The following is a 21,789-nucleotide window of genomic DNA, read 5'->3' as shown; positions in this document are numbered from 1 at the left end:
CTAATACCCTTCCGAGCATTAAATAGCTCCAGAGAAACCTGCCGAAACGGTGGCAGGCTCGTCTCTGGAATATCCGTCGTGGGGTGAGTAGGAACGCTACCCATATTTTCCCATCCATCAACCAATGGTGATCATGAAGCTATAGTTCTCCTTATACCAAACATGTAAATTTTCTGACACATTGGACACCATGCTAATCCATTCTGAAATGTCATGCTACCGCACAGGGAGGCGGTGGTGTATTTGTATTAGAATGTAGAACAGTACAGCACAGAACAGGCCCTTCGGCCCTCATTGTCCGAAACCAAGATCAAGCTATCCCACTCCCTGTCATTCTGGTGTGCTCCATGTGCCTATCCAATAACTGTATTGTCGCTGGGCTAGGAATCTAGAGAACGAGAGTAATGATCTGGGGAACCGGGATTGCATCCCATCATGGCAGCTGGTGGAATTTAAACTCAATAAAGTATCTGGAATTAAAAGTTTAATGATGACCATGAAACATTGTCGATTGTAGTAAAAACCCATCTGGTTCACGAATGCCCTTGAGGGAAGGAAATCTGCCGTCCTTACCTGGTCTGGCCTACATATGACTCCAGACCCACAACAATGTGGTTGACTCTTAAATTCCCTCTGAAATGGCCTAGCAAGCTGATCAGTTGTATTCAACAGGAACATAAACCACCCAACATCGACCCTGGCATCAGAAACAAAACAACAAATCCAGTCCTGTTAGCCCTGCAAAGTCCTCCTTACTAACGTTTGAAGGCTTGTACCAAAGTTGGGAGAGCTGTCTCACAGACTAGTCAAGCAATAGCCTAACATAGTCACACTCACAGAATCATACCTTAGAGACAATGTACTAGACACCATTATCATCATCCCTGGGTATGTCCTGTCTCACTGGCACAACAGACCCAGCAGAGATGCCGGCACAGTGGTATACAGTGGGGAGAGAGTTGCCCTGGGAGCCTCAACATTGAATCTGGACCCCATGACGTTTCATGGCTTTAGGGTAAACATTGTCAAGGAAACGTCCTGCTGATTATGATGTACCGTCCACCATCAGCTGATGAATTAGTGCTCCTCCATGTTGACCACTTGGAGGAAGCACTGAGGGTGGCAAGGGTACAGAATATGCTCTGGGTGGGGGACTTCAATATCCATCACCAAGAGTGGCTCAGTATACCACCACAGACCGAGCTGGCCATATCCAAAAAGACATAGCTGCAAGACTGGGGCTACAGCAGTTGGTGAGGGAACCAACAAGAAGGAAAAACATTCTTGTCCTCATCTTCACCAATCTGCCTGCTGGAGATGCATCTGTCCATGACAGTATTGGTACAAGTGACCATTGCACAGTCCTTGTGGAGATGAAGTCGAGCCTTCACATTGATGATACTCTCCATCGTGTTGTGTGGCACTACCGCTGTACTAAATGACATAGATTTCGAACTGATCTAGCAACTCAAGACTGGGCATCCATGGGGCGCTGTGGGACAGCAGCAGCAGAGTTGTACGCAACCACAATCTGCAACCTCATCGCCCGGCATATCCCCCACTCTACCCATTACCACCAAGACAGGGGATCAACCCTGGTTCAATGAAGAGTGCTGGAGAGCATGCCAGTGGCAACACCAGGCATACCAAAAAATAAGGTCCGGGATTCTCCGGCCCAACGCCGGGTCGGAGAATCCCCGGGGGGGAGGCGCGAAACCCGCCCTGCTGCCCCGACGCCGGCTGCCCTATTCTCCAGTGCCGTTTTTCGGGGGCCGGTGGGATTCCCACCACACCGGTCGGGGGCCGTTGACAGCGGCCCCCCTCGGCGATTCTCCGGGCCCCAATAGGCCCGAATGGCCATCCAGTTTTGGCCAGTCCCACCGCCGTAAATTACTCACCTCAGCATGGCGGGACTTGGCAGGTAATTGTGCGAGGGCAGTCCTTGGGGGGCAGCCGGGGAGGATACGGCCCGGGGGGGGGGGGGTCCTGTCCCCACGGTGGCCTGGCCCATGATCGGGCCTACCGATCCTGCGGGCGGGCACTTTCTGTGGGGGCCTTTTTTTCTCCATGCCAGGCCGATGTGGGGCTCCGCCATATTGCCCGGGGGTTGGCGCGGAGAAGAGAACCCTCGCACATGCGTGGAAATACGCCGGAAAAGTGATAATAATCTAATAATCTTTATTATTGTCACAAGTAGGCTTACATTAATGCTACAATGAAGTTACTGTGAAAATCCTCCAGTCACCACACTCCGGCACCTGTTCAGGTACAGAGAGGGATGATTCAGAATGTCCAATTCACCTAACAAGCACATCTTTCGGGACTTTTGGGAGGAAACCAGAGCACCCGGTGGAAACCCACGCAGACACGGGGAGAATGGGCAGACTCTCACTGACAGTTACCCAAGTGGGAATTGAACCCGTGATCCTGGCACTGTGAAGCAACAGTGCTAACCACTGTACTACCTGATGGACGGAGTCATCAACAGTGCAATCAAACAGCATCTATTCAGCATTAATTTGTTCACAAAACAGACTTTTATGTATCACAATGGGGAGTAGTCACTGTGATTTTGCAGCCACATTCATTTGTAAATACGCCTGTGATAGATCAGTTTTACTGTATTTCTGTCCTCCAGAAAGTGTAGCAAACAAGTCTTCAATCAGCAGCAGTGGGCAGTGATTTGCACACAATACCAGGGTAATAGTCATTTTAAAATCTCCACATAGTCGCACTGAGCCATTGCGTTTCAATCCAGGAACTATTGGTGTTACCCAATCACTTGTAGCAATTGGTTCAATGACGCCTGGTTGGATTAGCCTTTCTAGTTCTTCTTCAACTTTTGGTCTGATGGCATATTATACAGTTCTAGCTTTGAGACATCTTCGTATACTGTTTGGCTTGATCTTTAGTTGCACTTCAACTCCTGTCATTGAGCCTACTGAATCATCAAAATCATTCTCATACTTCTGTGGAGGTTGCTGTAGATTGCTTTCTGAATCCACTAGTTGGTTTACTGCTCCAGAGTTGTGTTTAACCTTTGCCAGCCATGCTCTACCAAATAAAGCAGGAAAATTTCCATGGACAACGAGAAGAGGCATCTGCGCTATTTGTCCATTTACTTCTACTTTTACCATAATGTATCCTTTTAATGGCACAACCTCTTGCATGTACGTCCTTAAGGTAACATTTGATGGTTTTAAAGGCAGGTGCTTCAACTTTTGGTTATCCATTTTTCCAGGTATCAATGATACAGCTGCACCTGTACCAATCCCATTCTGATTTCATGACAATCAAATTTTGGGAATTCACAGAAATGTTATTGATTGCCCTCCACCAACAAGATGCATAGTTTCTGCTCCTGAAGTTGTTTGGGTATGTGACCTTTAGAGTGGTCTCGAACTTCAGCTACTAACTTATAGACACGGCTAGTCTGCATATCCTTGGTTTTGGAGAAGTCTTCTGAACCCAGCATACTTTGGCAATATGGCCCTGTAGCCATAATTCTTGCACTTATTTTCTCTACTCCAGCATTCCCCTGCTGAGTATCCAACCTGCGTCCATCGATTACATGGTTGTTCCCTTTCAGCCTTGTTAGTGACAGTCTCCATCTTTTGGATCTTCACTCCAGTTCCGCTCTGTGAAGCTTCTTTTGTTGCTAGTTCCATAGATGTGGCAATTCCCACAGCAGCTTTGAGAGTTAAATTACTTACTGGAGGCAACTTTCTCTGAATATCTTCACTGCAGAGTCCACAAGCCATCCTATCAAAGACTGTCATCAAGTGTCACACCAAACTCACAGTACTTTGCTCGCCTTCTTAAAGTTGCTACGAATTATAAAATTCTTTCACCTTCTTCCTGACTATGACAGTGGAACCAAGACCTTTCTTCAATTAACAACGATCTAGGTGAGAAATGCCCTTCTAAAGATATTCATTAGTTCACTATAGGACTGCTCTCCCAGTTTTGATGGATGAACTAGGTTTTGTACCAGCATATAAGTTTTACGCCCTACTGATCTGAGAAATGTTGTGAACTTTAAGTCCTCCAGTGTTCGATTCACTATGTGATATAACTTGAATCTTTCTTCATAAAAGTTCCAAGTCTCAGTCTTCATCAAATGCTCCCATGGAGTGGCCTGTACAGAGTCGGAAAATGTATGAATTCCCATTCCATTCCCGTAGCCCATGTCGCTTTGCCATGTGTACGGACCCTGTAGCCCAAGCTCTGCCCACTTCCATGACAAGCAAGTTTTTCAAACTGTAGTTCTTCTTAATCATGGTTGTGTTCCGTTGTTTTTCTTTTAAACCCTTCAAAACAGGAGTCAGTACTGAGACCACTGCTTTTCTTGATCTATATTATCAGACTCTGTCAATTAAATGTGGTTTTGAGGTTCCTGTCATACTTCCAGTGAAGTTAGTCTGGCATTAGGTAAAAGGTGAGAGCCTTTGCATTAATAGTTTCCAGTTAGTATTTTCCATTGTTTGTTTGTTGAACTGCTCATGGTTTCATTTCCTCAGAAAGAAAGATAGTAGAATGATTATTCTTAGATGATGACAACCTGTAACATGCCTCAACAGGGGCCAAGAACAAAAACGGGTCTGGTGTGAGAGCAATTGGACCTGTACCTAAAACAAACAACCTGACTGCAAAGTGCCACTGGGCTTTTGATTTAACTTTGCCTAATTAAGATGCTTGAAGAAATAATTCCTTTAATGTGTGAGAGTAGAATGGAGCTTAATGAACAACAGCATAGTTCACCAACCTGATAAAGAATAGGAATAGATGAACCAAGTGGCCATTGCTAACAACATGTTAATATGTCTTCGGGATAGCCTTATAGAGTCATAGTCATAGAATTTACAGTGCAGAAGGAGGCCATTCAACCCATCGAGTCTGCACCGGCCCTTACAAAGAGCACCCTACTGAAGCCCACATATCTACCCTATCCCCGTAACCCATAACCATCACTTAACATTTTTGGACACAAAGGGCAATTTAGCATTGCCAATCCACCTAACCTGCACATCTTTGGACTGTGGGAGGAAACCGAAGCACCCGGAGGAAACCCACGCAGACACGGGGAGGATGTGCAGACTCCGCACAGACAGTGACCCAAGCCGGGAATCGAACCTGGGACCCTGGAGCTGTGAAGCAATTGTGCTAACCACTATGCTATCGTGCTGCCCGGTATGCTATTAGACATAAATAACTGATTGTGGGATAGAGAACATTTTGGGAGTTGGTTTGAGGCTGGAGATGGAATATTAGTGGGAAGATGAGAAGTGGTAGAGGAGAACAGCTTGAGATGGGATAAGGAAAAGATGAAGTAAGAGTGACTTATCAAGGCCAGGAGGTAAGTGAGAAGCTGACAAAATTCATGGCATGTCAATGTCATTAGAGGTGAGATCTTCAAACCAAGGTTTGGACAAAGAATTTGAGGCTTCATCTGGTATTTTTTAAATACATTGGATCTTTATAGGACCATAAAGCTTTGTCAATAACCCATCCAGGGAGCTACTCCTGAAAAATGATATAAAGTCAGACTTTGGAACAGCTCAGTGCCGTAGGCAGTGGAAAAGAACTCTGAAGGAAGACTCCAGTCAAACACTTCTGTTGGGGTTTGAGAAGACAAGAAGAGTCAGCCCAGGAAGAGAAGTAGAAGAAGAAAGAAAGAGCTGTTTGCACATACCAGCCGTCCTGCCCAATTCAGAACAACATTCATGACTTGTCACAGTGGCATGTTTTTGCTGTATAATTAATGTGCTAGATCCCATCTTAAACTCTGATTAACTCAACATCCTATCATGTTGGTTGCAAGCGATCCTGACTGATTGGTTTGATAGTGATAACTTTCAAGTATCTTTCGGTGATTAGGAATATTATACATTTTAGGAACACTAATCATAAAGTCATACAGTACAGAAGAGGATCTTCGACTCATCGAGTCTGCATCAATAAAACTTAATCCATGTACTTTTTAAAGGTTGTGAGGTTTCCTGCTGTGATTGTTCGTGGCGTTTATTGGACTGTTTTTTTCCATTCTGAAATGAAAGTTTTCCATTTGAAGCCTGCGTTTTTCTTCCAAATAGCTTTTTCTGCAGCAATGCAATTTTCAAAATTCCAAGTGCCACCTAGTGGCCAAATATCGTTACCCAATTTATTGTTCAGCGCAGCAGATAATCTTCGGAAATTACGTTCTTGGGAGGGTGTTACAGAACACATAAAAAATAGAGGAGAATTGCCCCCTATTTTGTCTAAACGCTGTCCCATTATGTTAGTATATTTTGCCCCTGGCAAAAATGTAAAAATAAGTACCGGTACTAAAATCAAATCACAGGGTCCCTGACCCAAACTAAGCCTGTATAACAAGAGGTCCCTGACCTGAGGCTAACCACAATCGGGTCCCTGACCCGAAACACTCTACTCACAGTCCAATTTTAGATTGGAGTACCGTCACCTGTTAGATTCCTCCATCAGGGATGAGGGGTCGAACCACCAATCCGAGAGAGAGAGAGAGAGAGAGACCAAGGTGAATCTTACCTTGTGCTGGCGTCTGTCTCTTCCCTCCGGGACGTGGCTCGATCACTTCTTCAGTCCCCTACGGAATTTATTCAGGGTATTGGTAGCTGCTCGTTTGCACCAAATGTTGGAGTCAATATTTTCCTGCTTCTGGACTATAGTAGACAGATTCAACAATGCTCGTTATGGCAAAATAACAAGGCTTTATTTATGAAAAGACTGCATGTAGTAATAGCTGAAACTTGAGGCCAGAGAGCAGTTAGTACCACTGATGATTCCTTCCCAATTCCCGCTTTCACAGAGAATCAGCTCAGTATTTATACATAATCATTATCAAGATTGTGTGACTACAGCTTAGTCAGGAATTCGATCGGAAATAGAAACAAAAGCAATGTCATAAACCTGCTGACCTGTTGATCTTCTCGGACTCTTTGTCTCATCCCTCATACATTATCTTGTCCTTTGATAGAACATTAAAAGGTCGGAGGAGACTCATCCATTCCTTATCTTGTCTTATTCATACCGCCCTGGGTTATGACGAGTTAGCCTTATCAAAAATTACAGAGGTCAGGCATTTTGGAATAGCTTGACCTTCTCTGATCTTATTCATGCTTTAGATTATGCGGAGTCAGCCTTATTGGTCTTACAAAAGGATCTGGTACATTAAAATGGCTAGGTCAGCTTTCCTTACATTGTACCAAATAGTTGACCAGTTTTCCCATCATGCCATTACTTAATTCATACAACATCACAGGCAGCTCTCCCAGGCAATGCATTGCAGACTTCCACCGCCCTCTGGTGAAAAAGGTTTTCCTAAAATCCACTCTAAACAGGTCTGTCTGAAGTTTGCATTTTTATCAAATGCTGTTAGATTGAGCAGAAGGATCTGAGAAGTCACAAGTATACTGGACCTGCTCTTGAAAGGATCCCTCTCTAAAAAGTCTAGACAGATAAGCAAGTAAACCTGTTTTGTTAACTTTATTTGTAAGTGGCATTTGAACTGTATTGGGTCGCTTGGTTGGAATATTTATAATGAAGGTGTGGGGTATAAGTTATTTTTTTCCTTTCATTTAAGAAGGGTTTAACTGTTAAATGCAAATCTATTTTGTTGATGTTAATTCTCTGTTTAAATTAAAGTTTGTTCTAACGTAAAAGATCCTGGAGTGAATTATCCTTTCTTCACAGTTTTACAAATTGCAAGATTTTTGGGTTTCTTGTCAGTATTCTAACATAAATTGGAATCTGGTCAGGTAGTCTAACAGGTGTGCAAGGTTCACTCAGAGTATAAGCATTTGACGAACATGTGCTTTTTACTCTAATGCAGAGGTATTAGCTCTAACCCCCCCTCCTTTTACTCCCCTAACACTGTGTCACTGATTTGTGTAGGAGGAAACCTGTGCAACTACACATCCTGTGACAAGAGAGGTGTGTGGAGCTGTTACAGGATTGGTTTGAAGTGTATCTGTCTTCTACACCCTGGAAGATTCAACCAACTGGGTTGAGTCAACTTAGTTTGAAAAAACATAAACACCTATGCTTGAGTTTTAGTCTTTTACATTGTTTCAAAAGACCCTTCACCACAAGTAATTTTAAATTACAAAACTAGCCACACCTAGGTCAAAATGGTGAGTTTCTCTGGATTCCACCCAAAATTTCAAGTACACAAGTGTGGTATTATCAGGTATTACGGTACCTGAGAGGCTGAAGTACCATTGGTTAAACCTAGGGGTTTTACCATTGGCTGTAGAGATTGGTAGCTCCGCCCCGATAGGCGGGGTATAAGAACTCGTGCCGTCCCAGCAGCCTTCATTCTGTACCTGAGCTGCTGGGGAATACTTCTAGCTTATTAAAGCCTTCAGTTGTACTACTACCTCGTTTTAGTAGTTATTGATCGTGCATCAATTTAATAAGCTAGATTTAAGTAGAAAGGATGGACCTCCGAATCAAACCGGAGTGTCTGCAACTCAGTCCCCACGCGGCGAACTCAGCGGCGATCTTTAAGCACTGGCTGGCGTGTTTTAAAGGCTACCTAGAGACGGCTGAAGGCACACCCTCGGGGGGAGCAGAAACTGCACGTCCTGCACTCAAGGGTAAGCCCAGAGATCTACACCCTCATCGAGGAGGCGGAGGACTTTGATGCAGCAATCAAACTTTTAAAAGGACACTATATTCGCCCAGTAAACCAGGTCTACGCTTGTCACCTGCTTGCAACACGATGACAAACCCCCGGGGAATCGTTGGAGGAATTCTACCGCGCGCTACTGGTGCTGGGCAGAAGCTGTGGCTGCCCGCAAGTTTGATAAGCGAGCACACGGAACTCCTAGTCGGGACGCCTTTGCAGCAGGTATGAGTTCTTCACTAATCCGCCAGCGTCTTTTTTAGAAAAAGACATCCTGGGACTTAGGGAGGCATGGGCTCTTGCAGGCTCCATGGACGAGGCCTCCAGGAATGCACGAGCCTACATGCCCGACCGCGCGGCGGCTCCCTGAGCAGCGTGGAATCCCGCAGCGGCCGGCCCAGAGACCTTCCCTGTTTGCCCGTAGGCCAGCACTGTAAGGCGGCCTGCCAACCCCGATGGGCCCCGCTGTTTCTTTTGTGGGCAGGCAAAGCACTCCCGCCAGCGCTGCCCCGCCCGCACATCCATCTGCAAGGGATGCGGCAAAAAGGGCCATTTCGTGGGGGTCTGCCAGGCACGGGCAGTGGCAGTGGTCTCCAGCGGCGACTCCGGACCGCCACAGCGAAACTCTCCACGGGCCCCGTGCGGCCAGCGGTCGCCGCCACCCCCATATCCAAGGGCCACGTGCGGACCCCGGGCACCGCCACCTTGTCCCTCAGACACCACGCTGGAAGGATGGGCACCACCATTTTGTACACCCCTGGCCACCATGTGCGACCAATGGGAGACGCCATCTTGGATGCGGCCCCAGGACCCCAGCTCGGCTGACCACGCACTGCCTGAACAAAATCCACAACTACTGCGTCTGGTCTCATAGATTATCATAGATAATCATCATAGATTATCATAGAATTTACAGTGCAGAAGGAGGCCATTCGGCCCATCGAGTCGGCACCGGCTCTTGGAAAGAGCACCCTACCCAAGGTCAACACTGCCACCCTATCCCCATAACCCAATAACCCCACCCAACACTAAGGGTAATTTTGGACACTAAGGGCAATTTATCATGGCCAATCCACCTAACCTGCACATCTTTGGACTGTGGGAGGAAACCGGAGCACCCAGAGGAAACCCACGCACACACGGGGAGGATGTGCAGACTCCGCACAGACAGTGACCCAAGCCAGAATCGAACCTGGGACCCTGGAGCTGTGAAGCAATTGTGCTATCCACAAGGCTACCGTGCTCGGTGACTCTGGACCAAACTCGACCTCGAACACTCTCACCAGCAATGACGACTGTCTTCATCAACGGCCACGGGACGTCCTGCCTGATCGACTCTGGGAGCAGGGAGAGCTTTATACACCCCGATACGGTAAGGCTCTGTTCCCTCCTCACCCACCCTGTTAATCAAAGAATCTCACTGGTCTCCGGTTCCCACTCAGTGGAGATAAAGGGGTTCTGTCTAGCAAACCTCACAGTCCAGGGAAGAGAATTCAAAAATTTCCGCCTCTATGTCCTTCCCCACCTCTGCGCGGGTACACTCCTGGGTTCAGACTTTCAGTGTAACCTGCAAAGTCTGACCTTGCAATTCGGCGGCCCTATGTCTGCGGCCTCGCGACCCTTAAGGTCGACCCGCCTTCCCTGTTTGCGAACCTCACCCCGGATTGCAAACCCGTCGCCACCAGGAGCAGATGGTACAGTGCCCAGGACCGGACCTTTATTAGGTCAGAGGTCCAAAGGCTACTGAGGGAAGGGGTCATTGAAGCCAACAACAGTCCCTGGAGAGCTCAAGTAGTGGTGGTAAAGATCGGGGAGAAGCATAGGATGGTCATCGACTAAAGTCAGACCATCAACAGGTTTAAGCAGCTGGACGCGTACCCTCTCCCCTGCATATCCGACCTGGTAAACAGGATCGCGCATTATAAGGTCTTCTCCACGGTGGATCGCAAGTCCGCCTACCACCTGCTCCCCATCCACACTAGTGACCGCAAATACACTGCTTTCGAGGCAGGCGGGCGGCTCTATCACTTCTTAAGTGTTCCCTTCGGTGTCACTAACGGGGTCTCGGTCTTCCAGCACGAGATGGACCGAATGGTCGACCGGTACGGTTTACGGGCAACGTTCCCGTATCTCGATAATGTCACAATCTGCGGCCACGACCAGCAGGACCACGACACCAACCTCCGAAAATTTCTCCAGACCACTAAAATCCTTAACCTAACATACAATAAGGATAAATGCGTGTTTAGCACCGACTGCCTAGCCATCCTCAGCTACGTAGTGCGAAATGGAGTTATAGGCCCCGACCCTTAATGCATGCGCCCTCTTATGGAGTTCCCCTTCCCTCACTGCCCTAAGGCCCTGAAGCGCTGCCTAGGGTTTTTCAGTTACTACGCCCAGTGGGTCCCCAACTATGCAGATAAAGCCCGTCCCCTGATCCAATCCACAACTTTCCCCCTGTCGATAGAGGCCCGCCAGGCCTTCAGCTGCATCGAAGCAGACATTGCAAAGGCCACGATGCATGTCATCGATGAGTTCCTCCCCTTCCAGGTCGAGAGCGATGCGTCCGACGTAGCTCTCGCGGCCACCCTCAACCAAGCGGGCAGGCCCATGGCCTTCTTGTCCCGTACCCTCCATGCTTCCGAAATCCGCCACTCCTCAGTTGAGAAGGAGGCCCAGGCCATAGTAGAAGCTGTGCAACATTGGAGGCATTACCTGGCCGGCAGGAGATTCACTCTCCTCACTGACCAACGATTGGTGGTATTCATGTTCGATAATGCACAGCGGGGCAAGATAAAAAACGACAAGATCTTGAGGTGGAGGATGGAACTCTCCACCTACAACTACGAGATCTTGTACCGTCACGGGAAGCTAAACGAGCTTCCTGACGCCCTGTCCCGCGGCACATGTGCCACCGCACAAGTGGACCGCCTCCGAGCCCTTCACGAGGACCTCTGCCACCCGGGGGTCGCTTGCTTTTTCCATTTTGTTAAGATCCGCAACCTGCCCTACTCCATCGAGGAGGTCAGGATGGCCACCAGGGACTGCCAAATCTGCGCAGAGTGCAAACCGCACTTCTACCGGCCAGAGCGGACGCACCTGATTAAGGCTTCCCGTCCCTTTGAACGCCTCAGCATGGACTTCAAAGGCCCCCTCCCCTCCACCGACCGCAACACGTATTTCCTGAACGTGATTGACGAGTACTCCCGTTTCCCATTCGCCATCCCCTGCCCTGACATGACCGCAACCACCGTCATCAAGGCCCTCCATAGTATCTTTGCACTGTTCGGTTTCCCCGCTTACATACACAGTGAGAGGGGATCCTCCTTTATGAGCGACGAACTGCATCAATTCCTGCTCAGCAAGGGCATCGCCTCGAGCAGGACGACCAGTTACAACCCCCGGGGGAACAGACAGGTAGAGAGGGAGAACGGAATGATCTGGAAGACCGTTCGACTGGCCCTACAGTCCAGGAACCTCCCAGTCTCCCGCTGGCAAGAGGTCCTCCCGGAGGCCCTCCACTCCATCCGGTCACTGCTTTGTACGACCACCAATCAGACACCTCACGAACGTCTCCTTGTCTTTCCCAGGAAGTCATCCTCCGGGACCTCGCACCCTACTTGGCTGGCAACATCTGGACCCATCCTGCTCCGAAAACACGTGCGGGCGCACAAGTAAGACCCGTTGGTCGAGAGAGTCCATCTGCTACACGATACCCCCAATACGCCTACGTGCCGTTCCCTGACGGCCGACAAGATACGGTCTCCCTACGGGATCTTGCGTCCGCCGGAATCCCACGTACATCCCGGCCACCAGTCCCACCACAGCCCCCCCCCCCTCCACCGCAGCACCTTACAGGAGGATCAGTCCTCCAGCCATCCCTGCCTAGGCCCCCTCACCCACCGATGCCCCCTACAGGCGCCCCCTTCCCGGGTCAGCCGTTTTTCCCACCAGGGGTGACGAAGCTGCCATGGAGGTCGAAGCCACGCTTCCGGAGTTGCAGACGCCCAAGCCCCCACCGGAGTCACCACCGAGGCTCAGACGATCACAGAGGATGACCAGGGCACCCGACCAACTAATTGCAACATTTTTACTCATCTGTAAATAATCACTAAACACTGTAAGGAGGTATCATGGTACCTCCATAACTGATTATACCATGTTGTTACATTTTGTAGTTGCTGACCACCACCCCCGCCGGACTCTTTTTTAACAGAGGGTGAATGTGGTATTATCAGGTATTACGGTACCTGAGAGGCTGAAGTACCATTGGTTAAACCTAGGGGTTTTACCATTGGCTGTAGAGTATGGTAGCTCCGCCCCGATAGGCGGGGTATAAGAACTCATGCCGTCCTAGCAGCCCTCATTCTGTACCTGAGCTGCTGGGGAATACTTCTAGCTTATTAAAGCCTTCAGTTGTACTACTACTTTGTTTTAGTAGTTATTGATCATGCATCAACAAGCATTCCTCTTCACGTGACTCCATCATTATTGCTTTAAATCCAGTGAAAATGACTTAGCAAATTTATCTTGTTAAATAATCTAGTCCATTGGTCTACCTCTTGTTCATCATAGCTGTGATGATCTATCAACTGAAGCCACACCAGTATGTCCTGTTCTACTGTCATAAAGTATTTACTTGAAGTGAGCAAAGAAGGGCAGTCAATTGAAGCCAATTTAAAAGGTACTATAACTTCTGACAATGCAACAAATTGGGTCCTGCGCACGCTTGAATTTTGCACACGCGCAGATTGAGGTGCCAACATGATCAAAATCATGCCTGCACCCTGAGATGTCGCAAGGTTTGTGCGAAAACTCAGCGTAATTTCACCTCAACAAAACCAACGCAGTGTCCAGTACAGCTAGTGTATACTCCAAGGCATGTGGTGTTAAACAGATGTTAACATCTGACCTTACCTCAGAGTAAAACTCACTCTGCTTTCTTCCCACTGAATCTGTAACCTCTTTTCCTGCTACTCTGGAATGTTCTTCAACCCATTTATTATCTTATGTATCTTCTCATGACGTAAAAGTAAAATAAAGTCGCTGTCATAATATACACCAGTATATCATGGTGCAGACACACACACTGATTGACACACAGTGGGACCAATCAACACACACAACACCACAGCCAATCACCAGTTAGAGCACACGCACTATAAAGACAGGGGGCATCAGAGTTCCCGCTCATTCGAGCTGCAGCTTCCTAGTAGGACAGAGCTCACAGCCTGCAGCACAGACATTCACCATGGGCTGAGCGCATCGACTGGTTAGGACAAGGCAAAGGTCTTTAGTTAAAGCTGGTATCGTATTTACCCACAGTGAGAGTATGTTAAACGGTTAATGACTCAATAAAATAGTGTAGCACTATTTCAAGCGTTGGTGACCTGTATCTGTTCCACGGATCCAGAGCGCCCAACACAACAGTCGCTATAGTCCCAGATGACCAGAGGCTGTTTTCTCCTTTGACGGGGAGAGCTGACTGCTGGTGATTTAACCTGACGATCACCACACCTCAGGCAAGGGACAAGGTTGAGAAGGCGGGACTTTCATGAATAACCTCTGTATGCCAGTGAGAAATTATGGCAGGATTAAGCTACTTAATTCAGGATTGTATTGGGGTATGGTGTTCACTTTGTCTTGCCTCAAGCTGTGTGTCCCTAAATTTTAAAGTTAAACAGTAGGTGTCACCACATTTTAGACAAGAATTTAAGAATCATCCAGCATTATCATTAATCTCAGCACTGTTTTGAGAAGACATGATGGTTACAACACTTGGTTCATAGAATCATAGAATCCCTACAGAGCTGAGGGAGGCCATTCAGCCCATCATGCTAGCATTAACGCAACCTAGACTCACTCCTCGTCTTATCCCAGTAACTCCACCTAACCTGCACATCTTTGACATTCAGGGGCAATTTTATCATGGCTGATCCACCTAACCTGCATATCTTTGAACTGTGGGAGGAAACCCGGAGCACACAGAGGAAACCCATGCAGATATGAAGAGAATGTTCAACTTCCACAGTCATCAAAGATTGGAATTGAACCCGGGTCCCTGGTGCTGTGAGGCAGCAGTGCCAGTTGCAAGGCAGCAGTGCAAGTTGTGAGGCAGCTATGCTAGTTGTGAGGCAGCTGTGCTAGTTGTGAGGCAGATGTGCTAGTTGTGAGGCAGCTGTGCTAGTTGTGAGGCAGCTATACTAGTTGTGAAGCAGCATATGCTAGTTGTGAAGCAGTAGTGCAAGTTGTGAGGCAGCAGTGCCAGTTGTGAGGCAGCTGTGCTAGTTGTGAGGCAGATGTGCTAGTTGTGAGGCAGCTGTGCTAGTTGTGTGGCAGCTGTGCTAGTTGTGAAGCAGCGTGCAAGTTGCAAGGCAGCTGTGCCAGTTGTGAGGCAGCTGTACTAGTTGTGAAGCAGCATATTAGGGCAGCACGGTAGCATTGTGGATAGCACAATTGCTTCACAGCTCCAGGGCCCCTGGTTCGATTCCGGCTTGGGTCACTGTCTGTGCGGAGTCTGCACATCCTCCCCGTGTGTGCGTGGGTTTCCTTCGGGTGCTCCGGTTTCCTCCCACAGTCCAAAAATGTGCAGGTTAGGTGGATTGGCCATAATAAATTGCCCTTAGTGTCCAAAATTGCCCTTAGTGTTGGGTGAGGTTACTGGGTTATGGGGATAGGGTGGAGGTGTGGACCTTGGGTAGGGTGCTCTTTCCAAGAGCCGGTGCAGACCCGATGGGCCGAATGGCCTCCTTCTGCACTGTAAATTCTATCTATGATATGCTCGTTGTGAAGCAGTAGTGCAAGTTGTGAGGCAGCAGTGCCAGTTGTGAGGCAGCTGTGGTAGTTGTGAGGCAGTTGTACTAGTTGTGAGGCAGCTGTGCTAGTTGTGAGGCAGCTGTACTAGTTGTGAGGCAGCAGTGCATGTTGTGAGGCAGGTGTGCTGGTTGTGAGGCCGCTGTGCTAATTGTGAGGCAGCTGTGCTAGTTGTGAGGCAGCTGTACTAGATGTGAGGCAGCAGTGCAAGTTGTGAGGCAGCTGTGCTGGTTGTGAGACAGCTGTGCTAATTGTGAAGCAGCATGTGCTGGTTGTGAAGCAGTAGTGTAAGTTGTGAGGCAGCAGTGCCAGTTGTCAGGCAGCTGTGCCAGTTGTCAGGCAGCAGTGCAAGTAGTGAGGCAGCTGTGCTAATTGTGAAGCAGCAGTGCAAGTTGTGAGGCAGCTGTGCTAGTTGGCACAATCCTGTCACAGGTTGTCAGCACAACGTCGGAAAATACTGCTCGCTGAGATCAATCATCCTGGGACCATAACCCAGTCAAGAAAAGAACAAGATGGAGAATATCACTTCAGTCGCACGATCCTTCGCAGATCCATATCTATCTCCTGAAAAAGATGACGGCATTCGTTGATGAATGTAGGAAATGTAAAGTGACAGTGTCGTGTTGGGTGTTCTGGTGTACAAACAATCCAACATGGCTGGAGATGGTGTAACTCAATTTTATTTACTACCTAACTATAACAGCACACTGCTACCTTGGGTACGTGCATTACCAGCTAATCTGTGGACCCTGTCCTATTACTATCTGGGTGAGGCACTCAGTACATGGTGAATGTCTGAGTGGCAGGCTCTGAGCTCCGTGCTCTGAGCTGGCTGCTGCTGGAATGAGCGGGAACTGTAGTGTCCCCTGTTTTGAGAGTGTGTGTGCTCTCACTGGTGATTGGCTGCAATGTTGTGTGTGTGTTGGTTGGTCCTACTGCATGTCCATCAGTGTGTGTTTGATTGCACCATGATATGCTGATCTAAATATCATGACATCCCCCCTTTCCGCAAAGAATATGTGCCTACATGACAATAAATAAAGAAGTATGGTGAGTGCATCTAATCATGTGTGTGCAATATTTACAACAATATGTCCATGTGGCTATACTATATACATAGGAAGGTGCCAGGTGCAGAAACTAACTATGTTACACCAAGAACGAAACCAATGTCATTAACAAACAATAACAAAATCGTAAACAGTATGGCAAAAAGTCAAAAACAGTATGTCAGAACAAGTCAGTGAGTCCAATATGAAAAGGTTCAGAAATTAAGTCTCTCAGGTGGGGACGAATTTGAGTTGACCGCCTCAAGGGTGGGTCAGGATCCACCAGCTGAGGAACGGGCTGGGCGACGGTCGAGTGAGGAGGCTGCAGGGTGTCCGGAAGGTCAACAAAGTCCGTTGCAGGGACAGCAGGAGGGCGTGGCACCAGTGCAGGATCACGTAGCGAGCGTGGAACCAGACGAAGGGCCCGCCGATTGCGGCGGCGATTAGAGCCATCTGGCAGACGAACCAGGAACGAGCGGGGAGCTATCTGTTGGAGAACCTCATCGGTTGTCGACCAGCCGCCCTCCGGAAGGTGTATGCGGACATTATCTCCAGGCACCAGGGCAGGAAGATCAGTCGCCCGAGCATCATGTGTCGCCTTTTGTTGCTCATGCTGTTGCTACATCTGCCCAAGTACCGGAGCATGGTCGAGGTCTGGGACGTGAATGGATGGCACAGTGGTCCTGAGGGTGCGACCCATAAGCAGCTGGGCCGGCGATAGGCCCATGGACAATGGGGCCGAGCGATCGGCCAGCAAGGCGAGGCAGAAGTCAGATCCTGCATCAGCAGCCTTGCAGAGGAGCCTTTTAACGATATGGACGCCCTTTTCTGCTTTGCCATTCGACTGAGGATGCAGAGGACTGGACGTCACGTGTGTGAAATTTTATGAGCTGGCGAAGGAAGACCATTCCTGACTCGCAAAGCAGGGGCCATTGTCTGACATCACGGTGAGCAGAATGCCGTGGCGAGCAAAGGTCTCTTTGCAGGCCCAGATGACAGCCGATGACGTGGTGTCGTGCAGGCGTATGACCTCTGGATAGCTGGAAAAGTAGTCAATGATGATGATGTAGTCCTTGCCGAACGCATGGAACAGGTCCACACCCACCTTCGACCAGCGGGACGTGACCAACTCATGGGGCTGAAGGGTCTCACGGGGTTGTGCCGGCTGAACCCGCTGGCAGGTGGGGCAATTGAGCACAGTGTGTCCTCACTTATTCCCGGCCAGTACACAGCCTCTCGGGCCCTCCGCCGGCACTTCTCAACGCCGAGATGGCCTTCGTTCAGTTGTTCTAAAACAAGCCGGTGCATGCTGTGTGGGATCATAATGCGGTCCAGCTTCAGGAGGACACCATCAACGACTGCCAAGTCGTCCCGAACATTGTAAAACTGTGGGCATTGTCCCTTGAGCCACCCGTCCGTCATGTGGTGCATCACATGTTGCAGAAGGGGGTCGGCCGCAGTCTCACGTCGAATGTGGGCCAGGCGTGCATCACTGGCCGGAAGATTGGCAGAGGTGAAGGCTACATGTGCATCGACTTGGCAAACGAGCCCCTCAGGGTCGGACGGTGTGTTGACTGCCCTGGACAGAGCGTCTGCTATGATCAGGTCCTTGCCCGGGGTGTAGACAAATTGAAAGTCGTACCTCCGGAGTTTGAGCAGAATGCGCTGGAGGCGAGGGGTCATGTCGTTAAGGTCCTTTTGGATGATGCCGACCAACGGGCGATGGTCGGTCTCCACAGTGAACTGGGGAAGGCCATACACATAGTCGTGGAACTTGTCAACGGCAGTCAACAGGCCGAGGCACTCCTTTTCAATCTGCGCATAGCGCTGCTCTGTAGGGGTCATGGCCCGTGATGCATAGGAAACTGGGGCCCATGATGAGGCGTCATCACATTGCAGGAGTACCGCCCCAATGCCGGACTGGCTGGCGTCAGTCGAGATTTTCGTCTCCCTTGCAGGATCGCAAAACACCAGTACCGGGGCGGTGGTGAGCTTGACCTTGAGCTCCTCCCATTCATGCTGGTGGGTGGGAAGCCACTGGAATTCAGTTGTCTTCCTGACAAGGTGCCGGAGAGCTGTAGTGTGGGAAGCAAGGTTGGGGATGAACTTCCCCAGGAAGTTGACCATTCCGAGAAAGCGTAGCACCACTTTCTTGTCTGTGGGCTTCTGCATGGCCGTGATGGCTGCCACCTTGTCAGCATCCGGCCGCACCCCCGACTGGGAGATGTGGTCCCCCAGGAACTTCAGCTCGGTTTGTCCAAAAGAGCATTTGGCTCGGTTAAGACGCAGGCCCTGATCCCGTATCCGTTTAAAGACGCGCTGGAGGCGACTGATATGCTCCTGCGGTGTGGTGGACCAAATAATGATGTTGTCTACATAGATGCGTACCCCTTCGATGCCCTCCATCATCTGTTCCATGATGTGATGGAACACTTCAGAGGCCGATATGATGCCAAATGGCATCCTATTGTAGCAGTATCTGCCAAATGGAGTGTTGAAAGTGCACAGCTTCCTGCTGGACTGATCCACTTGAATCTGCCAGAAGCCAAGGCATCAAGCTTGGTGAATACTTTTGCCTGAGCCATCTCGCATGTGATCTCCTCACGTTTGGGTATGGGGTAGTGTTCCCTCATTATGTTGCGATTTAAGTCTTTCTGGTCTATACAGATCCGGAGCCCGCCGGAAGGCTTCTTGACGCACACCATGGAGCTGACCCATGGAGTCGGCTCCGTTACCCGGGAAAGCACTCCTTGGTCCTGAAGGTCCTGCAGCTGCTGCTTGAGGCTGTCCTTGAGGGGTGATGGGACCCTGTGAGGTGCGTGAACTACCGGGGTGGCGTCCTGTTTGAGCCAGATTTTGTACGTGGAGGGCAGTGTGCCCATGCCCTTAACCCACAACATTCTGGTTTTGTGTGAGGATTGAGTTGAGCTGCGCCCTAAAGTCTGCATCTGGGAAATCGGACGTACCTTCTGGAGAGAGAGAGTGGACACGCCGAACGAGGTGGAGGATTTTGCACGCCTGTGCGCCTAGCAGAGAGTCCTTTGAGGAGCCCACGATTTCGAATGGTAGTATGGCTTTACGTGAGTTGTGTGTCACTTCGAGCTGGCACGACCCTGTGGCGGGGATGACATTGCCATTATAGTCAATGAGTTGACAGTTGGATGGCAGAATAGGTAGATTCACCTTCAGGGTCTGGAATGCTGACCATGCAAGGAGATTGGCGGAGGCACCAGTGTCCAGGCGGAATCTGATCTGGGATCGGTTGACCACCAGGGTGGCACACCACTCGTCGTCCGGATCAATGCTGTGCACTGACAGCGGCTGGTGCATTCGACTCGGGGACAGCTTGTTCTTGTTGATGACAACAACACGGAAGGGCTCTCTGTCCTCAGTGTCACTGGTCTGTGTGACATCGTGATCGGACTCGGTGAACGTGGGTTGAATTGCCCGAAGGTTTCTGCGAGGCTGGTTAAACGGGTATGAGTTGGCAGGGTGAGCTGCTCGACAGCAGGCAGCGTAGTGGCCCAACCTGCCACAGCGTAGGCATTGTCGCGCTTTGGCAGGACATTGGTGCTTTAAATGGGCGGAGCCACAGTTGCCGCACGTCGTGACATCAGTGCGTTCGTTGCGCCACCGCATGCGTGGTGCGGTCTTGCGTAGTGCGCGCCTGCGCATCGCGTTCCTCTGCGTCAGCGTCCCCTCTTTTGGCGCGTACAAGCTCGGGAGTCCTCGGAAAGCACGCGAAATGGCCGGCCTCCTCCAGGCCACGGCCCGGGAGGTACTCGATCTTCTGGACCCGCTCCGCCTCGTGGGGCCTGTGCCGCGCCGTTTCGGCCGCCTGGATGTGTGAGTACCGGCTGGTGGCGTTCTCATGCAGGACACAGGTCTCGACGGCAGTCGCCAGGATGAGTTGCTTGACCCGAAGGAGCTGCTGGCACAGGGTGTCCGACATGACTCCGAAAACTATCTGGTCACGTATCATGGAGTCAGAGGTGGTCCCATAGCCGCAGGACTGCGTGAGGATCCGGAGGTGTGTTAAGTAAGACTGGAAAGGTTCATCCTTACCCTGCAGGCGCTGCTGGAACAGGTACCTCTCAAAGCTCTCGTTTACTTCAACGCTGAAGTGTTCATCGAACTTCAGGAGCACCGTCTTGTATTTGGTTTTGTCCTCGCCATCCGTAAATGTAAGGGAGTTAAAGATGTGGATGGCATGTTGCCCCGCCGTGGAGAGAAGAAGGGCAATCTTCCTGGTGTCCGATGCATTCTCCCTGTCTGTAGCCTCGAGGAAGAGTTGGAAGCACTGTTTGAACAGTTTCCAATTGACCCCGAGATTGCCAGCGATTCGGAGCGGCGGCGGTGGGTTGATGTTCTCCATGGTGCAGGACGGCGGATTGCTGATGCGTTGCAGGTAGGTCTCACAGGCACTGGCTTGCGTCCACTTCTGGTATCATGTCATGTTGGGTGTTCTGGTGTAGAAACGATCCAACACGGCTGGAGATGGTGTAACTCAATTTTATTTACTACTTAACTGTAACAGCACACTGCTAACTTGGGTACGTGCATTCCCAGCTAATCTGTGGACCCTGTCCTATTACTATCTGGGTGAGGCACTCAGCACATGGTGAATGTCTGAGTGGCAGGCTCTGAGCTCCGTGCTCTGAGCTGGCTGCTGCTGGAATGAGCGGGAACTGTAGTGTCCCCTGTTTTTATAGTGCGTGTGCTCTCACTGGTGATTGGCTGCGATGTTGTATGTGTGTTGGTTGGTCCTACTGCATGTCCATCAGTGTGTGTTTGATTGCACCATGATATGCTGATCTAAATATCATGACAGACAGCTGTGCTGCAGGGCTCAGATGATCTCATTAAAACATTACAGCAGGGGTTACACTTCAAAAGTACGTCATAAGCTGTAATGAATTTTGGGATGCCCTGAGCTTGTGCAAATGCTGTAAGAATGCAAGTCCTTTCTCCCCTTCTTTCGATCACACCCCATTACCACACTGTGATACAGTGGAAGACAGGCCCAGGGAACTGAAAATATATCGGATGCAATGGAGATTGGTGAAAAGCTTGATCTTAAGAGTGACTGCATTGACATCCAAATGTTATCATGTTTGAGTTTGTTCAGCTGCTGCATCCGTGAAAGTAAATGCATCAATTAGTGAGGAAAACATGCCGAGCCCTCCAGGATGGAGGAGGAATTCATCACCATCCACTCTCTAATCATAAACATATTGGAGAATCATTTTAAACAAGCATTATATCAACTGTTTGGTTACTGCAGTG

This window comes from Scyliorhinus torazame, chromosome 6 (genome assembly GCF_047496885.1).
Source record: "Scyliorhinus torazame isolate Kashiwa2021f chromosome 6, sScyTor2.1, whole genome shotgun sequence".
NCBI lineage: Eukaryota > Metazoa > Chordata > Chondrichthyes > Carcharhiniformes > Scyliorhinidae > Scyliorhinus > Scyliorhinus torazame.
This window is presented reverse-complemented; position numbering follows the sequence as displayed.